The 22,797-nt window shown below is 40.7% G+C and overlaps 1 pseudogene; it reads left to right on the plus strand.

Annotated features, from left to right (window-relative positions):
- The first annotated feature begins 241 nt into the window (after positions 1-241).
- Positions 242-17,124, plus strand: LOC131412579 (putative olfactory receptor 2W6; annotated as a pseudogene).
- The last annotated feature ends 5,673 nt before the right edge of the window (positions 17,125-22,797 follow it).

A 22,797-nucleotide genomic window follows, 5' to 3' on the forward strand; every position in this document is an offset into this window, starting at 1 on the left:
AAGGTGAACTTATTCATGTACAAATGTGAAATCTTAGTAGGATTTCTAGGTGATCAGAGTGCCTATTTGGGGTCTACAATCATGAATTTCAAGTGGAAACAGTGGTTTGTATGATATCTTCAGCAGCCCTGGGCTCAGTAGATCCCAGGCAATAGGTTGAACAGGCGAGAGTGAGGACTCTGTAGCAAGAGAAGGGGAGTCCGTAAGTGTGCTTTCAATGGATTATTTATAAAAATGGACGATGGAGTCTCACCTGAATCAAGAAGGAGGTGAAGACGCACAGGAGGTGCAGGCCAGTGTTGGAATCAGTGCATCTGAAGCCTTCATGCACGTGCAGATAACCAGACCTTGACAGGTGTGGAACCACTGAGGTCAGGAGTAGAAGGTCTGAGAATGCGGTACTAGAAGTTGAGATTTTGGAGGTGGTGAAAATTCTGATGATGACAAAACCATCATTACCATTTTGGGTAGTGGGTGTCTGATTTAATTTGGAGGAAAAATTAGAGGAGAGGAGGTCAAGAATCTGACAGGAAGTTCAGATCATTAAAGATGATAGGAGACAGCCCGGTAGTGCAAGTGGTTAAGTGCGCACACGCTGCTTCAGCGGCCCGGGGTTTGCAGGTTCGGATCCCGGGTGCGCACCAACGCACTGCTTGTCAAGCCATGCTGTGGTGGCGTCCCACATAAAGTAGAGGAAGGTGGGCCCGGATGTTAGCCCAAGGCCAATCTTTCTCAGCAAAAAGAGGAGGATTGGCATGGGGTGTTAGCTCAGGGCTGATCTTCCTCACAAAAAAAAAATAAATAAAGATGATAGGAGAAGGGCTGGTCCCGTGGCGTAGTGGTTAAGTGCGCGTGCTCTGCTGCTGGCAGCCCGGGTTCAGATCCCGGGCGTGCACTGATGCTCTGCTTGTCAGGCCATGCTGTGGTGGCGTCACATATAAAAAGTGGAGGAAGATGGGCACAGATGTTAGCCCAGGACCAGTCTTACTCAGAAAAAAAGAGGAGGATTGGTATGGATGTTAGCTTGGGGCTGATCTTCCTCGCAAAAAAAAAAAAAAGATGATAGGAGAAAGTATGGACAAGAAGACAAGAGGACAGGAACTTATCTTCTACAAATAAGGGAGAGGGAGATTTCAGGTTATCACAGAATGAAGCATAGTTTTGTGTATCGTGTAATGTCACAAACTTCTAAGGAGCTGGGAATTTTAAAAGATATATGAGAAGAAATTTTCAAAGTGGCCATGAGGAAGGAGAAAGATGCCTACTGTAAGTCCTGGCCTTCTAGTGCAGGCAGTGTGAGGAAGAACACAGCAGGGAAGAGTAGTGCCATCAGGACAGAGTCAGAAATGCATTAAGCCAGAGTGGTTAGGGAGAATTCACAAGAACAGTTTGAGTGTGCCATTAGTGTAGTGATACAGATCTGTAGTATCTGAGGGTGTACCAAGAGGATTGGAGAGGAGAAGGGAAGCAGCTCAACCAGTTTCAGGCTTTGGTTTCAGCTTTTCCAACATGCCAGGGCAGGACTCCTTCTAAATGCAGGGGCCTTGTTCTTCTTGGTGGACTTACCCTACGAAGATCTGCCAGGTGTCTGAGGACGCCTTGTCTTGGAAAACTGTGTACTGCCAGCCATGGAACCCATCCATCTTCTCAGACACACACACACACATGTACACACTCACTCATGCACGTGCCTGCACACACACACGTTCAGGTTTTGGCTTTTGTAAATAATGCTGCTAGGAACATTGGTGTAAAAGTATCTGTTGGAGTTTCTGTTTTCAAATCTTGGATATATACTTAGGAGTGGAATTGCTGGGGTGTATGGTAATTCTATGTTTACTTTTTTGAGGAACTGCCATACTTTTCTTGGTTCAAACTGTGGCTGCTCCATTTTACATTCCCACTAGCAATATACAAGGGTTCCAATTTCCCCACATCCTCTCCAACACTTGTTACTTTCCATTTTTTTATTATAGCTAATTACTATCCCAGACATACAAAATAGGTGGCTATAAAAAATCTCTTATTCGGCATAGTTATCTCTGAAGTATTATTTATCAGCAGAGAATAGAGTTGAATTTATAAGAAGCATAGTTATTTGTGATCTCCTCTTTGTGTTCTTTATGGGCTGGGCCAGTGTCTGTAGTCTCTGGTGCAGACACCGAAAGAATGCCCAAGACATGCACAGGAGCAAGCACACACAAACATCCTCCCCAAAGAGGCAAACCTTACAAACTATCCTCTCCCTCATGGCATGTTTTGTTTTTATTCATTTAGGCAATTCTTTCTTCTTGCCATTTACATGAGAAAAATCTTACTCGACAGGGCATCAGTGTCTTTTTCTCTGTCTGTTACCCAACTTTCTGCCCTTTGATGCTGATCAACAGTGACAGCAGTATTCCCAAACTCTGAGCTGCTCTTACTAGGATTCGAAGCTCTCAGCCTCCAAAGTAGCTAAGTGATGGACAAACACCAAGACCTTGTGTTGCACCTAAAGATTCCAGGAGGAGAAGACTTCCATTTCAAGACAAGAGCCTGCTTGTGGAATTTAATAAAAACTGGCTTCTTTTACTAAGCAATTCTTTCACTTAAGATTCATCCATGTCTTTGCCTGGCTTGATAGCTCTTTGTTCTGAATCACTGAATGGTATTCCACTGTGTGGATGTACAGTTTAGTTATCCATTCACCTGTTGAAAGACATCTTGGTTGCTTCTAGTTTTTGGTGATTATCAATAAAGCTGGTATAAACATTCACATGCAGGTTTCTGTGTAGCTGTAAGTTTTCAAATCAGCTGGGTAAATACCTAGTAGTGGGATTGCTGGGTCAAATGTTAAGACTATGTTTAGCTGGGCTTTTTATTTTTTAAACTGAAAATATTAATTGACTGAATCCAACTGATTTTTTAAAATCTAGGTGTCTGCATGGTGAATGAGTATTATCTCCCTAGTCTTAATCCAGAGAATTTGATTGTATGAGAATGAAAACTATGCTAATTTTTTATTGGATAAATTGAAGAATGTACTAGAAAATGTATAAAATTTTGCAACCTAGCTTTATTTTAGTTTTTTTCTCCCAAAGTATCTTATTTGTGTAAATTTACCCAAAAATCAACTGCTAGAAATACCATATATTATTATTATTATTATTATTATTAACAAAAAAACTACAGTAAGGAACCTGCCTTACTTGATTTTTGGTTCTTCCTTTCCTCTGTTCCCCAGCAGTATCTAGTGTACAATTCTTACTTATGTTTGAACTAATAAAATGCTGGTGACCATTTAAATACTACCAAGCATTTAATAAAACACTTATTCACCTAGAAATTTTTAAAGTTCAAAGGAAGTGTGGAGAAGCAGGCTTTAGTGCCTCGGTTACTTCATCCTCCTTGCTACCTACCTCTTCTCCCCAGGGCACCTTACTTTTCTATGCTAATTGATCACTTTCGGGCACTTCCTTCAGAGAGAATTCTGCAGAGTAAACACACAAAGATTGCCTGTGGATTTGACATGTGGGGTGTCAAATTTCTCATAGATCCCTAGGAACTTAGTATAAAAGCTGCCTGAAACCACAAACTAGGTCTTTTGGACAGCCAGAAAGAACTCTCAGTCACTTGGTTAGGTCAACGTCTTCTGGGTCTTTGGGCACAGCGGACAGGCTCTCAGCTGAGAGGTGCCAGAATTGACTTAGCTAATAGAAACCCTGGGTGTACTAGATATACATTACTCTGTGACCCATTACAGACCCGCCCCCCCCCTTTTTTTTAAAGACTCGGGATAATGTCTTGTCCCCACCCCTGGGGGGGAATGAGAGAAGAGGATAAGAACACGATTTGGGTGCTCAAAAACATTTCTGAGAGTGAGACAAAGCCAAATGTTTTGTGGGCGGAAGCAGGAGGATAATAGGAAGAGGAAGCAAAGGAAGGCGCTGGCAGTTTTACCAAATCCCAGTTTGTGCTCCTGTTCCTACCTTGCTGCTGTGGCAGGTAAGTTTTACACAGTCTGAAGGCTTGATAGTCTTGGCAAAGGGAAAACACACTTCTGCATCTTGCTGCTTCGGCAGTGATTTTGTTTATAGCAGGGGGATGAGCCCTGTGTGTCTTACAGAGCCTAACATAGCTTCCCTTCTCCTCTCCCCAAGAATTCAAATCTCTCACCTCTCACCAGGACTTTAAGTGGATAGTAAAGAACTTGACAAGAACATGACTTTTAACATGTCAGACTGAAGAATGTGTGAAGGTGAGTAGTGTTTCTTTGCTTTTGATCTCTCTCGATGCCAGGTTTTAGCTGGAAGGGTCTGAAAAGCCAGGATGTGGTTCTACTCATGAGTGCCCAACTCAGACCCCTACATTGACATAAAACTGGATTATTAATGCTTTCAAGGCTCTAGGAAGTTTTTTTTTTCGTTTTTTTTTTTTAATTAATAAGACCCCTGAGAAAATAAAGATGACCCTGGGGATGAACACTGGTCTTTCCTCCCCTCTTTGTACAATGCTGAGTGGTCAGGATTGGCAGTGGTTTTGTTGAATGACTCCGGCAGTTCACCTCTTCCCTTCACTCAGCAAACATTTCCTGAGTGCCTGTTGTGTGTCACGCACTAGGAGAGATGAACTACAAAGGGACTATATGCATAGCCGCCTACAATAACACAGGCAGTTTGGTATGGTAGTTTGGTGATCATGAGCTTTGGAACCAGTGAATATTGACTTTTGAGTCCTAGTTCTACCACATGCTGGGGATGTGGAATTGGCCTCAGGACTAAGTCACCGTAAGCTTCAGTTTTCTACTCTGTAAAATGGGGCAGTAATATTAACAACCTCAGAGATTATGTATGAACATAAAATGAAGTAATGTACATATAGCAGTTTGTACATTGCAAGCTTGTAGTGTGCATATGAGAAATGTTACCATTATTCCTACTACTACCATTATTATTATTAATTATCTAGTGAGTAACAGTTTAAATTTGCTTTCATGTATATTATCTTTTATAATTTTCAGGATAACGCTATGAAAAGAATATTATGATATTGTTATTCTCATATTACTGAGGAGTAAACTAAGATACATAAGATCCAAAGGTTCAAGACCTTTCCAAGTTTCTGTATGTAGTAAGCGGCTGAGCCAGGATTTAAACAGAGGGTTCTTGATTTCATGTTCAATAGTCTAGACCCTATATCACAGCCTCACCAAGGTTCTCTGAGTTAATTAATCCAAACAAGAAGCATTTAGTGAAGTCATCTATCATTGGTTATGATGAGTTTAACATCATCATTCATTCTTTGCTTTATCAAATTTCAGCAACCTCTCCCAACTCCCTGATGCATTTACTCTTTTTATTTCAATTAATTCCTTTCTATTCACCATTACCACTTTTCTCTTATCTTCTTATTCTCTCAGTGGAGAATCTGAACAATTTCTTTAGGGAAGACAATGTGTGGTAGAAGATGCAAGGTGCCCTGGATCCTCCACCACTTCTGTGCTGTTTGACGTGATGCCAGCTAATCAGTCCATTATGAGGATGTTGATGTTTTCTCTAACTACCTCATAGTGTCATTTTGAGGTTTAATTATCATGATGTGAAAAAATTAAACAGAAAGTTTTAGATATTTTTATTACAGCTGGTTCTTGTAATATTTAAAGACTTTAAAGTGGTCAAAAGAAATGAAGAATTGAGTTCTCCTCTTGACTGCTCTATGGTGTTGTCCCATGCCTCCATGTGCCAAGCATGTATTATTCTGATTTATAATATATGCCAAGTTTACTTCCAAGAAGAACATGAAATAGTTTGCAATCAAAAGCATAGAAACCTGAAGAGTCTTCATGGGCCTGGCTGGGGCTGTCTGGAGCTGATGGAGCCACAGAATCACATGATGGCAAGACCTTGGATCAGGCAGCAGATGTATGGGGTTCAGTCTCAAATGCCTGCAGACAGTAGACATGTAAGATGGATGTGTGAGGTGGGCAGAGCTGGAGGGATAGGTAGTGGTGGGGACTCAGAACTGGAGAGAAATGTCTGTAAAATTCACCTGCAGTGAATTAGTGTCTTGGGTAAATATTGGCTTGGTGGTACTAGTCACAGATACTAAGAGATATTAATTTAAAAAAAAATTCCTCAATTTTTAAAGTTTTATGTGGGTCAAACAAAATATGAGCATTCCAGATTTGGTTCAAAGATCACACCCTTGAGATCTTTGGACAGGTATTAACTGAATATACACCTATCACTTGCCAGACATTTGGCAGTTGACGGAGATTTAATAATGAACAAAATAAACACTATCTCAGACTACTAGTCTACCTCTTGTCCTTCTGGTGTTGCTTCTCTGAGCTCCGTTCCTGGAGTGTTTGGGAATCCATTCTTTCACTTATATGTGAAGTGAAATCACTTCACTGGATCCACTTATACTGGACCTCCCGTTACATCCGCTGTGTGTCCCTCGTGCTTCTGTCCAATCCCAAATTACTCCTCATCAATTTTTCTTTCCCTGTTTCCTCACCCCCTCTTTTAAATTTTCCTTATGAATTTTTAAATTCAGGTAGGGATTAGTAAAAAATTACTCACCCTTACAGTGTGTAAAAATGTTCCCTGCCAATTTTATTTAACATTAGTTCTAATGAAGCAGACTGATTGTAGACGAGGACACTGAAGGGCGTTGACTATACACCAGTGCCCCATCCTTACTTTCTCAGTATGCTCAGTCCAAAGGCAGGAAGGAGCACAACTAATAACCTACATCCCAACGGAGAGAGAAGATAGTGTTGCAAGGAGGAAGGCTAGTATTTACTAAGAAAAAGTCGTTCTTAAACTCAGTATGATTAGTGGAGAAAATAGATTTGGAAAGATCTGGATGTCTCAGAGCTTCTTGAAGGCAATGGCTATCTATCTTGAAGGCAATATTATGAAATATTTCTTTTTTTTTCCAATTATTTTTTTGAGGTCATAATGGTTTATAACACTGTGTAATTTCAGGTGTACATTGTTATTTATCAGTTTCTTTGTAGACTGCATTGTGCTCACCACCAATAGTCTAATTTTTATCCGTCACCATACATATGTGCTCCTTTACCCCCTTTGCCCACCCCCCAGCCCCCTTCCCCTCTGGTAACCACTAATCTGTTCTCTTTATCCATGTGTTTGTTTACCTTCCACATATGAGTGAAATCATGTGGTGTTTGTCTTTCTCTCTCTGGCTTATTTCGCTTAACATAATACCCTCAAAGTCCATCCCTCTTGTTGCAAATGGGACCATTTTATCTGTTTTTATGGCTGAGTAGTATTCCACTGTATGTATATACCACATCTTCCTTATCCATTCTTCAGTTGAAGGGTACTTGGGTTGCTTCCATGTCTTGGCTATTGTGAATAATGCTGCAATGAACATAGGGTTGCATAAATCTCTTTGAATTGTTGATTTCAAGTTCTTTGGATAAATACCCAGTAGTGGGATAGCTGGATGGTATGGTATTTCAATTTTTAATTTTTTGAGAAATCTCCATACTATTTTCCATAGTGGCTGCACCAGTTTGCATTCCCACCAGCAGTGTATGAGGGTTCCCTTTTCTTCACATTTCTCCAACATTTGTAATTTTTTGTCTTGTTAATTATAGCCATTCTGACTGGTGTAAGGTATCTCATTGTATTTTTGATTTGCATTTCCCTAGCAATGTTGAACATGTTTTCATATGCCTGTTGGCCATCTGTCTATCTTCTTTGGAAAAATGTCTGTGCATACCCTCTTCCCATTTTGATTGGATTGTTTGTTTTTTTAAGTTGTATGAGTTTTTTATATATTTTGGAAATTAACCCCTTGTCAGATACATGATTTGCAAATATTTTCTCCCAGTTGGTTGGTTGTCTTTTCGTTTTGTTCATGGTTTCCGTTGCCTTGCAGAAGCTTTTTTGTCTAATGTAGTACCATTTGTTTATTTTTTCTTTTGTTTCCCTTGCTTGAGTAGACATGTCTTTGAAAAGATGCTGCTAAGACTAATGTCAAAGAGTGAACTGCCTGTATTTTCTTCTAGGAGTTTTATGTTTTCAGGTCTTACATTCAGGTCTTTAATCCATGTTGAGTTAATTTTGTGTATGGTGTAAGATAATGGTCTGCTTTCATTCTTTTGCATGTGGCTGACCAGTTTTCCCAGCATCATTTATCAAAGAGACTGTCCTTTCTCCATTGTATCTTCTTGGCTCCTTTGTTGAAAATTAGCTGTCCATAGATGTGTGGGTTTATTTCTAGGTCCTTAATTCTGTCCCATTGATCTGTGTGTCTGTTTTCATGCCAGTACTATGCTGTTTTGATTACTATAGCTTTATAGTATATTTTGAAGTCAGGGATTGTGATGCCTCCAGCTTTGCTCTTTTTTCTCAGGATTGCTTTGGCTATTAGGGGTCTTTTGTTGTTCCACAAAAATTTTAGGATTCTTTGTTCGATTTCCATGAAGAATGTCATTGAGATTCTGATTGGGGTTGCATTAAACCTGTAGATTGCTTTAGGTAATATGGACATTGTAATGTGTTTATTCTTCCAATCTATGTGCATGGGATATCTTTCCATTTCTTTATATATTCTTCAGTTTCTTTCCATAACGTCTTATAGTTTTCAGTGTGTAGGTCTTTCACCTCTTTGGTTAAATTTATTCCTAGGTATTTTATTCTTTTTGTTGCAATTATAAATGTGGTTGTATGCTTGACTTCTTTTTCTGCTGGTTTCTTATTAGTGTATAGAAATGCAACTGATTTTTGTTAGTTGATTTTGTACCCTGCAACTTTGCTGTAGTTGTTGATTATTTCTAATAGTTTTCTGATGAATTCTTCAGGGTTTTCTATATATAGAATCAAACAGCGAGAGTTTCACTTCTTCCTTTCCAATTTGGATACCTTTTATTTCTTTTTCGTGCTTAATTTCTCTGGTCAAAACCTCCAGTACTATCTTGAATAGGAGTGGCAAGAGTGGGCAACCTTGTCTTGTTCCTGTTCTCAGAAGGATGGCTTTTAGTTTTTCACCATTAAGTATGATGTTGGCTGTGGGTTTTTCATATATGGCCTTTATTACATTGAGATACTTTCCTTCTATATCCATTTTATTGAGAGTCTTTATCATAAATGGATGTTGGGTCTTGTCAAATGCTTTCTCTGCATCTATTGAGATGATCATGTGATTTTTATTCCTCATTTTGTTAATGTAGTGTATCACATTGATTGATTTGTGGATGTTGAACCATCCCTGTGTCCCTGGTATAAATCCCACTTGATCAGGGTGTATGATCATTTTAATGTATGGCTGTGTTCAGTTTGCCAATATTTTGTTGAGGATTTTTGCATCTATGTTCATCAAGGATATTGGTCTGTAGTTTTCCTTCTTTGTCTGGCTTTGGTATCAGGGTGATGTTGGCCTCATAGAATGTGTTGGGAAGTGTTCCATCTTCCTCTATTTTTTGGAATAGTTTGAGAAGGATAGGCATTAAATGTTCTTTGAATGTTTGGTAAAATTCTCCAGAGAAGCCATCTGGTTCTGGGCTTTTATTTTTTGGGAGGTTTTGACTACTGTTTCAATCTCTTTACTTGTGATTGGTCTATTTAGAGTCTCTAAATCTTGATTCAGTTTTGGGAGGTTGTATGAGTCAAAGAATTTATCCGTTTCTTCTAGATTGTCCAATTTGTTGGCATACAGTTGTTCATAGTATTCTCTTATAATCCTTTGTATTTCTGTGGTATCTGTTGTAATTTTTCCTCTTTCATTTCAGATTTTATCTGAGCCTTCTCCCTTTTTTTCTTAGTGAGTCTGGCTAAGGGTTTTTCAGTTTTGTTTATGTTCTCAAAGAACCAGATCTTAATTTCATTGATCCTTTCTACTGTTTTTTTAAGTCTCTATTTAATTTATTTCTGCTTTAATTTTTATTATTTCCCTCCTTCTTCTGACTTTGGGCTTTCTTCTTCTTTTTCTAGTTCTTTTGGGTGTGATTTAAGATTACTTATTTGAGATTTTTTTCTTCTTTGTTGAGGTGGGGCTTTAATGCTATGAATTCCCCTCTTAGGACCACTTTTGCTGCATCTCATAAGAGTTGGTACGTTGTATTTTCATTTTCATTTGTCTCCAGGTAGTTTTTAGTTTCTCCTTTGATTTCTTCACTGATCTTGTGGTTGATCATGTCGTGGTAGCATGTTGTTTAGTCTCCACATATTTATGACTTTCCCAGTTTTTTTCTTATAGTTGATTTCTAGTTTCATAGCATTGTGGTCAGAAAAGATGCTTGTTGTGATTTCAATCTTCTTAAATATATTGAGTCTTGCCTTATTTACCAACATATGGTCTATATTTGAGAATGATCTGTGTGTACTTGGGAAGAATGTGTATTCTGCTGTTTCGGGATGGAATGCTCTCTATATATCTATTAAGTCCATCTGATCAAGTGTTTCATTTAAATCCACTATTTCCTTGTTGACTTTCTGTCTGGATGATCTTTCCAATGACGTAAGTGGGGTGTTGAGGTCCCCTACTATTATTGTGTTGCTGTTAATTTCTCCCTTTAGTTCTGTTAATAGTTGCTTTATATTCTTGGGTGCTCCTGTGTTCAGTGCATATATATTCATAAGTGTTATGTCCTCTTGGGGAATGTCTCTTTTATCATTATATATTGCCCCTCTTTGTCTTTCATTGTCTTTTTCATTTTAAAGTCTGTTTTGTCTGAGCTAAGTATGGCAACACCTGCTTTCTTTTGCTTGCCATTTTCTTGGAGTGTCCTCTTCCATCCCTTCACTCTGAGCCTGTTTGTCTTTAGAACTGAGATGTGTTTCCTGGAGGCAGCATATTGTTGAGTCTTGTTTTTTAATCCATCTAGCCACTCTGTGTCTTTTTATTGGAGAATTCAATCCATTTACATTTAGAATGATTATTGATATATGAGGGCTTAAAACTGCCATTTTATACCTTGTTTTCTGGTTGTTCTATATTTCCTTTGTTTCTCTTCCCTTGTATTTCTGACTGCCATTTCAGTTTGGTGGTTTTCTCAGTTTTCTCTTGATTTATGAATTGTGGCTCTGCTCTGATTTTTTGTTTAGTGGTTACCATGAGGTTTGTATAAAATATCTCATAGATGAGATAGTCCGTTTTCTGATAGCCTCTTATCTCCATTAGCCTAAGCAGGTTCCATCCCTTTTCTCTTCCCCTTCTGAGTTATTGTTTTCACGAATTATTCTGTTTTGTGTTGTGAGTTTGTGATTAAAATGAAGTGTTTCTAGTTATTTTTGATGCTTTCCTTCCCTTTATCTCTTATGTTATAATTAAGTGTTTGCTAACCTGTTCTGATAGAGAGCTGCAGTGTTCTGATTTTGTCTGTCTATTTATCTCCTTGCTCAAAGCTTTAGACCTTTGCCTTTTTGTTTCAGGTATGAGGGCTTCCTTCATCATTTCTTTTAAGGGAGGTCAAGTGGTGACGAACTCCCTCAGCTTGTATTTATCTGGGAAAGTTTTTATTTCTCCATCATATCTGAAGGATAGTTTTGCTGAATAGAGTATTCTTGGCTGAAAGTTTTTGTCTTACAGTATTTTGAATATATCATTCCATTCTCTCCTAGCCTGTAAGGTTTCTTCTGAGAAATCTGCTGAAAGTCTGACAGAGATTCCTTTGTAGATTACTTTCTTCTACCTTGATGCCCTTAATATTTTTTCTTTGTCATTGATTTTTGCCAATTTTACTATTATATGCCATGGAGAAGGTCTTTTTGCACTGATGTAATTAGGAGTTCTCTTGGCTTCATATACTTCTAAGTCCAGCTCCTTCCCCAGGTTTGGGAAGTTCTCAGCTATTATTTCTTTGAACAATCTCTCTGCTTCTTCCTCCTTCACTTTTTCCTCTGGAATACTTACAATTCTTATGTTGCTTTTCCTAATCTAATAAGATATTTTTCAGACTTCCTTAATTTTTTTTTTTAAATATTAGTTCTCTCTCCTCCTCCAACTGAAGCATTTCCATATTTCTATTATCTTAAATCACTAACTCCGTCCTCCATAACATTAGCTCTACTTTTTAAGAATTCTAGATTATGTTTTATCTCATTAATTGTGTTCTTCATATCCAGAATTTCTGTTTGTTTTTTTTTTATAGTTTCAATGTATTTGATAAAGTGTTCCTTCTGCTCATTAATTTTATTCCTGAATCATTGAACTGTCTTTCTGAGTTTTCTTGTAACTTATTGAGTTTCTTTATGACAGCTATTTTGAATTCTCTGTCCTTTAGATTGTAAATTTCTGTGACTTCAGAGTTGGTTTCCGGAGACTTATCATTTTCCTTCTGCTCTGAATTGTCACTGTTGTTTTCCATGGTGTTTGATGAACTAGTCTTTTGCTGGCGCATTTGTGGTACTATCAGGTTGCAGATTCTACCTGCAACCAACTGGGGGAAGCAGGAGCTGTGTTTCTGAGCCCACCCCATCTGCTGGAAGTTGTGCAGGTATCCTGGGCACTCCTGCAGGCTGGGATAGCATTCATGGACACATGGGGCTGCTGCTGCCTCTGCTTACAGTTGTACCAGCCAGTGTGCTTGGTGGGTGGGGCTTCTTCCCAGGATCTGAGCTGGGGCCACTTTTTGGGGCCACAGCAGCGTGGTGGGTACTCCTGCTGGCCGGGAAAGCATTCGTGTGCACATGCAGGGCAGTTGCCACCTATTCTTACAGTCATGCCACGGTGCGTTCCCACTGGTGGGGCTGCCACAGCATGGTGTGCACTCCCATAGGCTGGGATAGCATTTGCCCACAGTCTGGGTTGTCCCCACCTCCTCTTAGAGTAGTGCTGGCTGTTGTGTGAGGACCTGCCACCTGGCTTACTGCTGCTGTGGTGGGCTAGGGGAGTGCTCACCAACTCCACTGCTTCCCAGGGACTCAGACCATCCACCTCCAGATGTATAGCCGCATGAGTCTCTCAGGCATCCTGTTGTGCTGTGTGGTATCCTCCATTGGCCAATGAGTGTCTGTTTAGTTGTAATTCAGAGGGGGAGAGACAAAGGGAACAGCTCATTTTGCCACATTGTTGACATCACTCTATAAAGTATTTCTTTCTTTCTGTCTTTTTTCCTGAGGAAGATTAGCCCTGAGCAAACATCTTTGCCAATCTTCCTCTACTTAGATATGGGTCACCACCACAGCATGGCTAATGAGTGGTGTAGGTCTGCACTAGGGATCCAAACCTGCAAACCTGGGCTGCTGAAGTGGAATGCACCAAACTTAACCACTATGCCATGGGGCCAGCCCCTGAAGTATTTCTTTTTAACAGCAAAGGGGCAACTGGACAAGTCCCAGAAAAACTCAAGGTGGAAATTGTTAATGTCACATACAGAAGTAATCTTTTTCGCTGCCTGATTTCTTCAACTTCTACCCAAGTGAAGTGAATTTTTTACCTAATTTTAGTTTTCTTCTTGGTGCCTTTATTTGCAATTCCTATTGAAAATAAGTGTCTAAATTCCTTTATCTTTTTGCCAATTTATTTGAAATCTGCTGCCTTATTATCACTCAATTTTATTCAGAGGCTTGGACAGAAGGTACCCTAAAAAAGGTTCTTATTGACTGTCCCACTGCCTTTGGTACATAAGAACCAATACCTTAAAATGCATCTCTCTGCCTTATATTTGACTCAAACTTTAGGGTGAGTGTGAGAGACAACCATTTGTAGAATTATAAGAAAATGATTTTTTTTTATTGATGTTTTAATGGTTTCTAACATTGTGAAATTTTGGGTTGTACATTTTTGTTTGTCCATCACCATATATATGACTCCCTTCACCCCTTGTGCCCACCCCCCACCCCCCTCCTCCCACTCCCACTGCCCCTGGTAACCACAGTCCAGTTTTCTCTGTCCATGTGTTGGTTTATATTCCACATATGAGTGAGATCATACAGTGTTTGTCTTTCTCTTTCTGGCTTATTTCACTTAACATAATACGCTCCAGGCCCATCCATGTTGTTGCAAATGGGACGATTTTATGTTTTTTTATGGCTGAGTAGTATTCCATTGTATATATATACCACATTTGCTTAATCCAATCGTCAGTCAAGGGACATTTAGGTTGCTTCCACTTCTTGGCTATGGTGAATAATGCTGCAATGAACATAGGGGTGCATAAGCCTCTTTGGATTGTTGATTTCAGGTGCGTTGGATAGATTCCCAGTAGTGGGATGGCTGGATCATAGGGCATCTCTATTTTTAATTCTTTGAGGAATCTCCATACTGTTTTCCATAGAGGCTGCACGAATTTGCATTCCCACCAGCTGTGTATGAGGGTTCCTGTTTCTCCACATCCTCTCCAACATTTGTTGTTTTTTTGTCTTGGTGATTATAGCCATTCTAACAGGCGTGAGTTGGTATCTTAGTGTTGTTTTGATTTGCATTTCCCTGATGATTAGTGATGTTGAGCATCTTTTCATGTGCCTATTGGCCATCTGTATATCTTCCTTGGAGAAGTGTCTGTTCATTTCCTCTGCCCATTTTTTGATCGGGTTGTTTGTTTTTTTGTTGTTCAATTGTGTGAGTTCTTTATATATTATGGAGATCAACCCCTTGTCAGATGTATGTTTTGCAAATATTCTCTCCCAGCTGGTTGGTTGTCTGTTCATCTTGATTCTGGTTTCATTTGTCTATAAGAAAATGATTTTTAAAAATGGTTCTATTATTATCATACTACTCACCCACAGTAGCTTCATCCACTTGAAAAATTAGGCAGGATCAAGAGAGTGGAGAGTGGAAACGATTTGTGAAGATTCATTAGGTGTAAATGGGGGTGTGAGTATACACCATCCCCTCCAAACAAGAGAGAGCGTTTTGAGGTACTTGCTCCTTCACCTCAAGAGGCCTGCAGGTGGGAGACTTCAACAGAGCCACTTGGAGACTTCAATAAATGCATTTTATATTTGGGAGGGGGCAGAGTGAGCCAGGCTGGAAATTCTAGTGGGTGAGAAAAGAGCCAACAACTGCTATAGTGGGGGAGCCAGGGAAGTCTTGGCTGCTGCAGTGGTTTGAGGTAAAAGATGAAAGGGCTTTTCCTGTGTGTCAGAGAAGGGAGACAGTGAAGGAAGAGCTAGTGCAAGCTTGTCCTGAGTCCCATCTGGTCGGGCACCAGGGGGACAAAGGGATCGAGTAGCATGATGCTGGGAGAGGATGCTGGATCTCCAGAGGCTACAAAAGGTGATGTCAGTTGCCTCAGAAGGAGATGCATCAGCCCAGGCTGAGGACCTATGAATCCACTGTCCCAGTGAGGGGGTTTCTAAGGGGGTTTCACATTTCCCTTGAGAGAAGAGTCAGCTCTTTAAAATTTAAAGAGTCAGGCTCAGGGAGCATGACATTATCTTGGGACAGTAAGAGCCTTCTTGCTACTCTTTCCCTTTCTCTATGCATGGGCCAAACAGGAAGGCCCTGTGGCCACTACTGACGTCTGGCAGAGAAGGGGCCAAGAGAGACAGAAGCTGCCCACAGCCCCTCCCTCAAGCACAAGGGTTAGCCTAGAAGGAGCCCTAGCTGGGAGAGGACAAGACTGAGTGTTAAATGAGGTCTGAGTTTTTAATATGCATGGGATTGGGTTTTCAAATTAGTAAATTTAGACTCTGTTTCTGGCTGAAAGTGGTTGTAATACTTCATTACCATGGAGGTCATGAGCCTGCTGGAGTTTTCATACAACAGGGGGAAATAAGTTTGAAAGGACAAGAGGCTATGCTAAGCAAAATAAGTCAGAGGGAGAAGGTCAAATGCAGTATTATCTCACTCATTAGTAGAAGATAAAAGCAACAACAAACAATCACATAGAGACAGAGATTGGATTGGTGGTTACCAGAGGGAGGGAGGAGGGAGAAAGAGATGATTAGGCACATGTTGTGGTGATAGATTGTAATTAGTATTTGGGTGGTGAACATGATGTAATCTATGCAGAAATAGAAGTATAATGATGTACACCTGAAATTTATACAATGTTATAAACAAATGTTACTGCAATTAAAAAAAAATAGAATAAAAAGAAGGAAAAAAAAAGGACAAGAGGAAACAAAAGGAAAGTAGAATGTAGGTCACATCCAGGGACCATGCTTATCCAGTAAATCCATTACCAGTATAAATTACCCACTTATTGCTCTTAAATCCCACTCCAGATGGTATGGGGTCTCCCTCAATGACAGGTGCCGAAGAGGAGATGGAAACAACCAAGCTGTGAAATCCTCACAGGTGGGGATTTCAACTTAGTGGGCTTCTCTGAGTGGCCTGAGTTGGAGCTGATCCTCTCCCTCTTTGTCTTGATGTTCTATACCATAACGCTTGTGGGGAATGTGACCATCGTCCTACTCTCTATCCTGGATGCTTGACTCCACCCGCCCATGTACTTCTTCCTCAGAAACCTCTCTGTGCTCGACCTCTGCTTCACCACCAGCATTGTGCCCCAGATGCTGGTGAACATGTGGGGTGGCAACAAGAAGATCAGCTATGCTGGCTGCATGGTCCAGTACCCTGGCCTTGGCACTTGGCTCCACTGAGTGCGTGCTTCTTGCAGTGATGGCAGTTGACCGCTATGTTGCAGTTTGCTGGCCTCTGTGCTATGCCTCCATCGTGCACCCCAGGCTGTGCCACCTCCTGGCTGCAGCTTCCTGGTCCTCTGGCTCTGCCAACTCCTTTCTACAGTCCTCAATGGCCATGGTGCTGCCTCGATGTGGAAACTGGCACGTGGATCATTTCTTCTGTGAGCTGCTGATTATTGTTAAACTCTCCTGCATTGATACTGGCCCGACGGAGTCCAAAATGTTTATCGCCTGGCTAATCATCCTAGGCATGCCTGTCTGCATCATCCTGACCTCTTATGTGTGCATTGCCAGGCCAATAATACAAATGCACTTGGCAGAGGGAAGGAAAAAGGCCTTTGGGACCTGTACCTCCCACCTAATGGTGGTCTCACTCTTCTATGGGACCATTATGTTTTTGTATCTGCAGCCAAAGGACGACTACTCCCAGGACCAGAGCAAAGCACTGGCAGTGCTCTACATGATCCTCACACCCACCCTCAACCCCCTGATCTACACACTGAGGAACAAGGATGTGAGGAAAGCAGTCAGGAAAGTGGTGGGAAAGGGACAGGTGTAGGGGGATCAGGAGCTGGAAAAACAGGTGAGACAACCCAAGGAGACATGATTTGGGGTGTATTTGTTTCACTTTTCTAGGAGTGGAGTGGAATGTCTGCTACATCATATCCTGTAGCTACTCCTGGGATCCTGACAGGGCAGGAACTCTCCAGAAGGAAACTTACCCACCCCTGAAAGGAATCTTTGGTCAAGGAATTTCTCACTGACAAGTAATTCTGTGTCCCACTGCTACTGCCTTTCTGTTCTCAATGAATAGTTACTAACTTACTCAAACGTCACTAAATATACACTGAGATGTTATATGAACACTGAGGAGAATTCTACTACATTTATGAAGCAGATTCATGGCCACAGCAGCTTCTTCATCTTCTCCATCATCATCCTCACCTCCCCACTGTCAAAATGGCCAGGAATAGTGAAATACAGAGGATTTCGTCAGTAATGTGTAAGAGAATACTGAGCCACTGTGGATAAATATACATAAAACAAGAATAAAGAATAAAAAACAATGAATAAACGGAGGCTATTCCTGCTTTTTAGAACTGAAAACAATCCCATGACCATTCAAGCAAGGCTGTAGAATATGCCAAATTTCATCTGATTTAAAACATAGAATGTCGCTCTAAAGGAGATATTATTTGAATCACAGGAATAAACATTTATTTGTTGGAGGTATGACAGTTTATGAATTTCAAGATCACAAAAATGATAATTGAATAAAGAGAATTGTGAGTTATGTAGAGAAAACTGATCTCAATGAGTCTGTAAACAGAGTTCATCACTTAATTCCATGGAAGGCGAGAATTTGAAAATCAAAAAGCACTTTTTTGAGTAGGGAAATGAGAGCAAAGGGAGTCAGGTGGCCTGATTTGCACTTCAAATCCAGATGGTTTTCATATGACAATGATCCCATGGTTCCAAATCCATGCTGGCATTAAGTCACTCTGTGGCCTAGTATGGGACCCAAGTCCGTCCTATTTCCTAAGGCATGGTTCAGAGCTTATAGTGAGATATCCTTTTAAGGGAAAATGTCCATTGATTAACATGGGACTTGAGAAAAACATCTCTCATTCCCAGAGGAGCACAGTCTTTTCTCATGCGTGTCTGGATGTCAAGCTGTCATGTCCAGTTATGATAGACGGGAAGCACCACTGGTGTTCTTAAATTGCTAATCCAAGTGGCTAGAAAGGAGCCTGACAGTCTGTAAAAATGCCATAAATGTGGGATGAATTAATAAATCAATATGGCAAGAAGTCCATGCAATATGGCAGCAAATGTTTTAGAACACCTCTGAAACATCTTTTTGGTGTTACATGCAACATTTCATTCATATAGGATAGGCATTTTGTATTGGCAAATGACTGAAGGTGTAGATTGAAAAAATAAAATTATTGTATGTACGACTGGTTGCAGCCATCTCTCTTGAACTACCATAATAACCATGTTGAAACATAATAGGTAGGGATTAGTCCAAATATAAATCATTGCTTAAAAGGAGAAAAAGAAATAACTGTTTTTATCAGCTGTTCAATTAGAACAGTGGTTCTCAGCAGAAGGCAATTTTGCCCCACTCCCACCTCCACAGGGACATTTGGCAATGTCTGGAGACATTTTTGGTTATCACAACCTAGGAGGGAGTTACCATTGGCATCTAAGGTAGAGGCCAGGGGTGCTGCTAAATGTTGTAGAATGTACAGGATAGTCTCCCACAGCAAAGAATTAACCAGCCCAAAATTTCAACAGTACTGAGGTTGAGAAGCCCTGCATTAGAGAAATATCATAGATGTTCTGATCAAAGGCATAACATTTATGAAGGCAGGATATTCATGACAGTGGGGTCAGATGATAGCATCTGAAGTTTTATGAGGTCAGTGAGCACTCTGTGTCAGAAAAGATCTAACTTGGAAAACAGAAACAACTTTAAGTATTTACAACAGAGGCTGTTTAAAGCAGGGAATTGGGATACAAGTGACGAAAGGGCTGAGAATCCAAACAGGGATGTTGAGGAAACCCTGAAATCAGCAACAGTATGAAGTCACATCCTTAGACTTCAGTGATAAAAGGAGGAGGTGGTGTTACTAGAACCCAAGGGGTAGGGTCACCTGGAAGAAACTGCAGCCAGCACGGCAGGCCAGTCGTGCAGGAACTGGAGCTGCTTTCGGCTGCTACTGCCTGAGGTACCACCTGAAGCAGAGTGGGAGGGACCGCAAGTCTGCCATATCCCTTTATTCTCTCCTCTCATCTGTGGATATGAGAACGAAGAAATGCAGCCTGTAGAGTCATCAATGCCTCGCTCCCCCCCCCCCGCCCATCTCACCCCAAAACTGAACAGACAGGGAAGGGCAATAAATGTATCCGGAGACCCACTGGCTCAGGACTGGCACCATTCATCCTTATTACACTCAGCATACATTGTCACCTTCTATGAAAATTTCTGTCATAAAATTCAGGCTTTCACCTTACATGAGGCAGCATTTTGCCTCTCTCCAGCAAGGAGCTACAAGTCCTGCCAGTCATCGTGTCCATCTCAAGTCCACAAGTTTGAGTAATACACTGTTCTCTTCACCTAGTCTAAGAGTAACTTCTTAGGGTCTGATGGCCTATGAATGAAATAGAAAATAATTGGTTAATATATACATTAAAATATCCATAGTAGCCACAGTTTTCTTTCTTATAAGGAGTCATGAGGCCACTGCTGGTATTGATTTCAATCACATCATTTTTCAATGACCCAGTTCATGTTACCTTTGCTTACAACTGCTACCTGGTGAGTTGAACCAAACTGTCATTTCTAGAAGGTATGAGACCGTTGTTGGACTGTCATAGTTTTCCAGTGATGTTAACTATCAAACATGGCAGTACTAAGACTCAGCCCAGAGAATTCCATGGGTTCCAAATGTAGTCTTCCTTATCCTCATTGTGTAGCAACAAGCCTATTGAAGTGGAGGAAGACTATCCTCTACCCACACTGGGTCCCTTCTGGCTGGGCTATAAATTAAATTGACATGAGACAGAATAACAGGAAAAAATCAAACAAAGCTTTATAACATGTATACATGGGAGAGACCTGGAAAACCTGGGTTTCTCAACAAAATGGTAGAGATTTTCTTCTTAAATAGATTCAGGTAAGGATGATGTTAGGGGTGGGGGGAGTCAATTATGGGAGATTACCAGACAAGCACAGTAAACAAGAGTAAGGTTATGCAGATTTAAGGCCTCGCCTTGCGCATTGACAAGTTTCTAGAGATGAGGTCATCCCCCACCCTCTTCCCACTACAGAAAGAGAGATACCTTTACAAATGGAGATTTCCCTTGCAAATGTAAATGTTTGGTAAACAGAACTTCGATAACAATGGGCTTAGCAGGGACCCTCACAGTCTGTGGATACCCAGAGTTATCTATGGTGATGGCCTGTCCTGGGGACAGGCCTCTTATCTTAAATTCTTTTAGGCAGTTTGGGGGAAGGTCAAATGTACTTCATGATTCTTCTGAGCCTTTATTGTCTTCAGCTTGAAATAATCTGCATACCAGAATGGCACATCTTGGGGTGGCCTGCCCTGAACCCCATCAATATTTCCCTTGATAATTGGGATTATTTACCCCAGACAAGAAATTAATGTTCTTAGTCAGTTTAGTGGGATCATGGCACTAGGGATCCACCATACCTGATGAAGTCATAACCATTGTTGTACCCTCTGGTGGACACATTTGTCTTTGGGGCACTAAGACCTCAAGAGCAGCAGAGACCAAGGTTGTGGGGATGGGAAGAAAAATTTGAGTGGGATATTAGGTGGTGAGAAGGTTCACACCCACTTCTGCTCCTTAGTTCCTGGACCCAGGTATTCTGGCTTTGGAACAAAAGTACACTAGACATATAAAGCATATTCTACATGGTATACAATACCCCGGTCTCATAGGATGTTGTCTCCAAGCTGGTGAGATAACATTTTTCAGTAGGTCATCCAAATAGTCTATCAAGCTACCTACTTCTAGATGTTGTGGTACATGGAAAGAACAATAACAATATCTTTTATGGACATGAACTCCTTGCCATATTTTTATTTTGTTGAAATGAGATTCTTGGTTGGGAGAGTGCTGCGTGGGATACCATGACAGTGGATGAGGCATTCCTTAAGTCCACAGGTAATGATGCAGAGGCATAGCAGAGAGGGAGGGCAAATTTATATGTAGGATAAGTCTTATTATAGTGACGACAACTCTGTGCTCCATCTATGATGGAAGGGTTCCAATAAACCTGCCCCCAGGAAGATAGCTTGCCTCCTCAAGGAATGATGAGTAGGAAGGGCTCTATGTTGGCTTTTAGTTTTGGCAGTTAAGGCACTCAATTCTAGTGGTAGGCTGCTCAGCTTGGTAAGGAAAAGTCCATGCCATTGAGCCTATACATAGCCTCCGTTTGTGGCACTATTGCCAATTTATACACAGGCCCATTGAGTAATTTCTGGAGTAGCTGAGGAAGGAGGCTTACTGACATCCACATCTTCACAAACAGTCTCACCTCCTGTGCCATTCTGAGAGGTCCCTCCATAAATGCCTTCCCCAGACCTTTCCAAGTCTCTGAACAACTGGAAAAACCATTAGCCACTTATCGCAAATCATGACATAGCCATACATCTGAATATGTCTCCTTTCACACAAAGTGTATTTTCAGATATACTTTCCAAATCTCTGTCCACTTGGGTTATATTATGGTTCACTTCCAGCATTTCATGCAGACCCATTTGTAAACCAGGCTCAAGTTTTTTCATTCTTCATCATCTGGTCTTAGGTAATTCCTTTTAGGCCATAGGGTGTCTTGCCGTGGGGAAGCAGTGCAGCAAGAGTAGGTGTTGTGAGAGACTGCACCTCATATTCATGCAAATTACTTGTGAATCTGTACCTGCTAGAGCTTAATCTTGTACAGTTGATCTTAATCTTCTAGTGGATAGAGAATTCTTGTTCTTTATGGATTGGTAGATAAGATAGCACCCAGTTTATGATAGGCAGCTCAGATGCCATAATTAGTTGGTGTCCCATGATTATACATTTAATCTCTACCATGGCCCATTAGCAATCTGGGATTTGTTTTTCAGAAGGAAAATATTTATCAGCAGAAGGGGAAGTGGCTTTGGACTAGGACTTTTTGTGCAATTTACCTCTTGGGCCTTTTCAGAGGGTCTGTTCAGGATCCCTATTCGCCCTGACACATGAAACATTATTGGAGTTGGAGCTGTTGGTTGTTAAAACCCAAGTGGCAGAGTAGCTTTTACTGCAACTTGGACTTGCTGTGGAACATTGAGACAGTCCTGTGGATTAACTGGTAAAAGGGCTGGAGCAACATAACTTGACACAGTGTATGTTGCATTCCAAATCCAAAGTGGCTCTGCAGTGACCGTGCCTATGTCTTACAGGTAACTGTTCAAGATGTAGTACCTTATTTTTCATTTTAGAGGAGATGTAGGGGATATCTTTACATGCTCTACGTGAGTGAATGCTGCACATGATAGTTCCCTGCAATTTCATGGGTTTTATATCCCAGCTGTCGTATGCCTGTATCTTGATGAGGGCGTGTGATACTCACAATTTTGTGCACATCAGCTCCTACTGGCATAACATTAATTTAGTGGACCAGTATGATAACCCTGTGAGATTTCTATATAATATAATCAAGGTTCCTATGGATTACATTATGACA

The sequence above is a fragment of the Diceros bicornis genome, chromosome 1 (assembly GCF_020826845.1).
Source record: "Diceros bicornis minor isolate mBicDic1 chromosome 1, mDicBic1.mat.cur, whole genome shotgun sequence".
In the NCBI taxonomy this organism is placed as follows: Eukaryota; Metazoa; Chordata; class Mammalia; order Perissodactyla; family Rhinocerotidae; genus Diceros; species Diceros bicornis.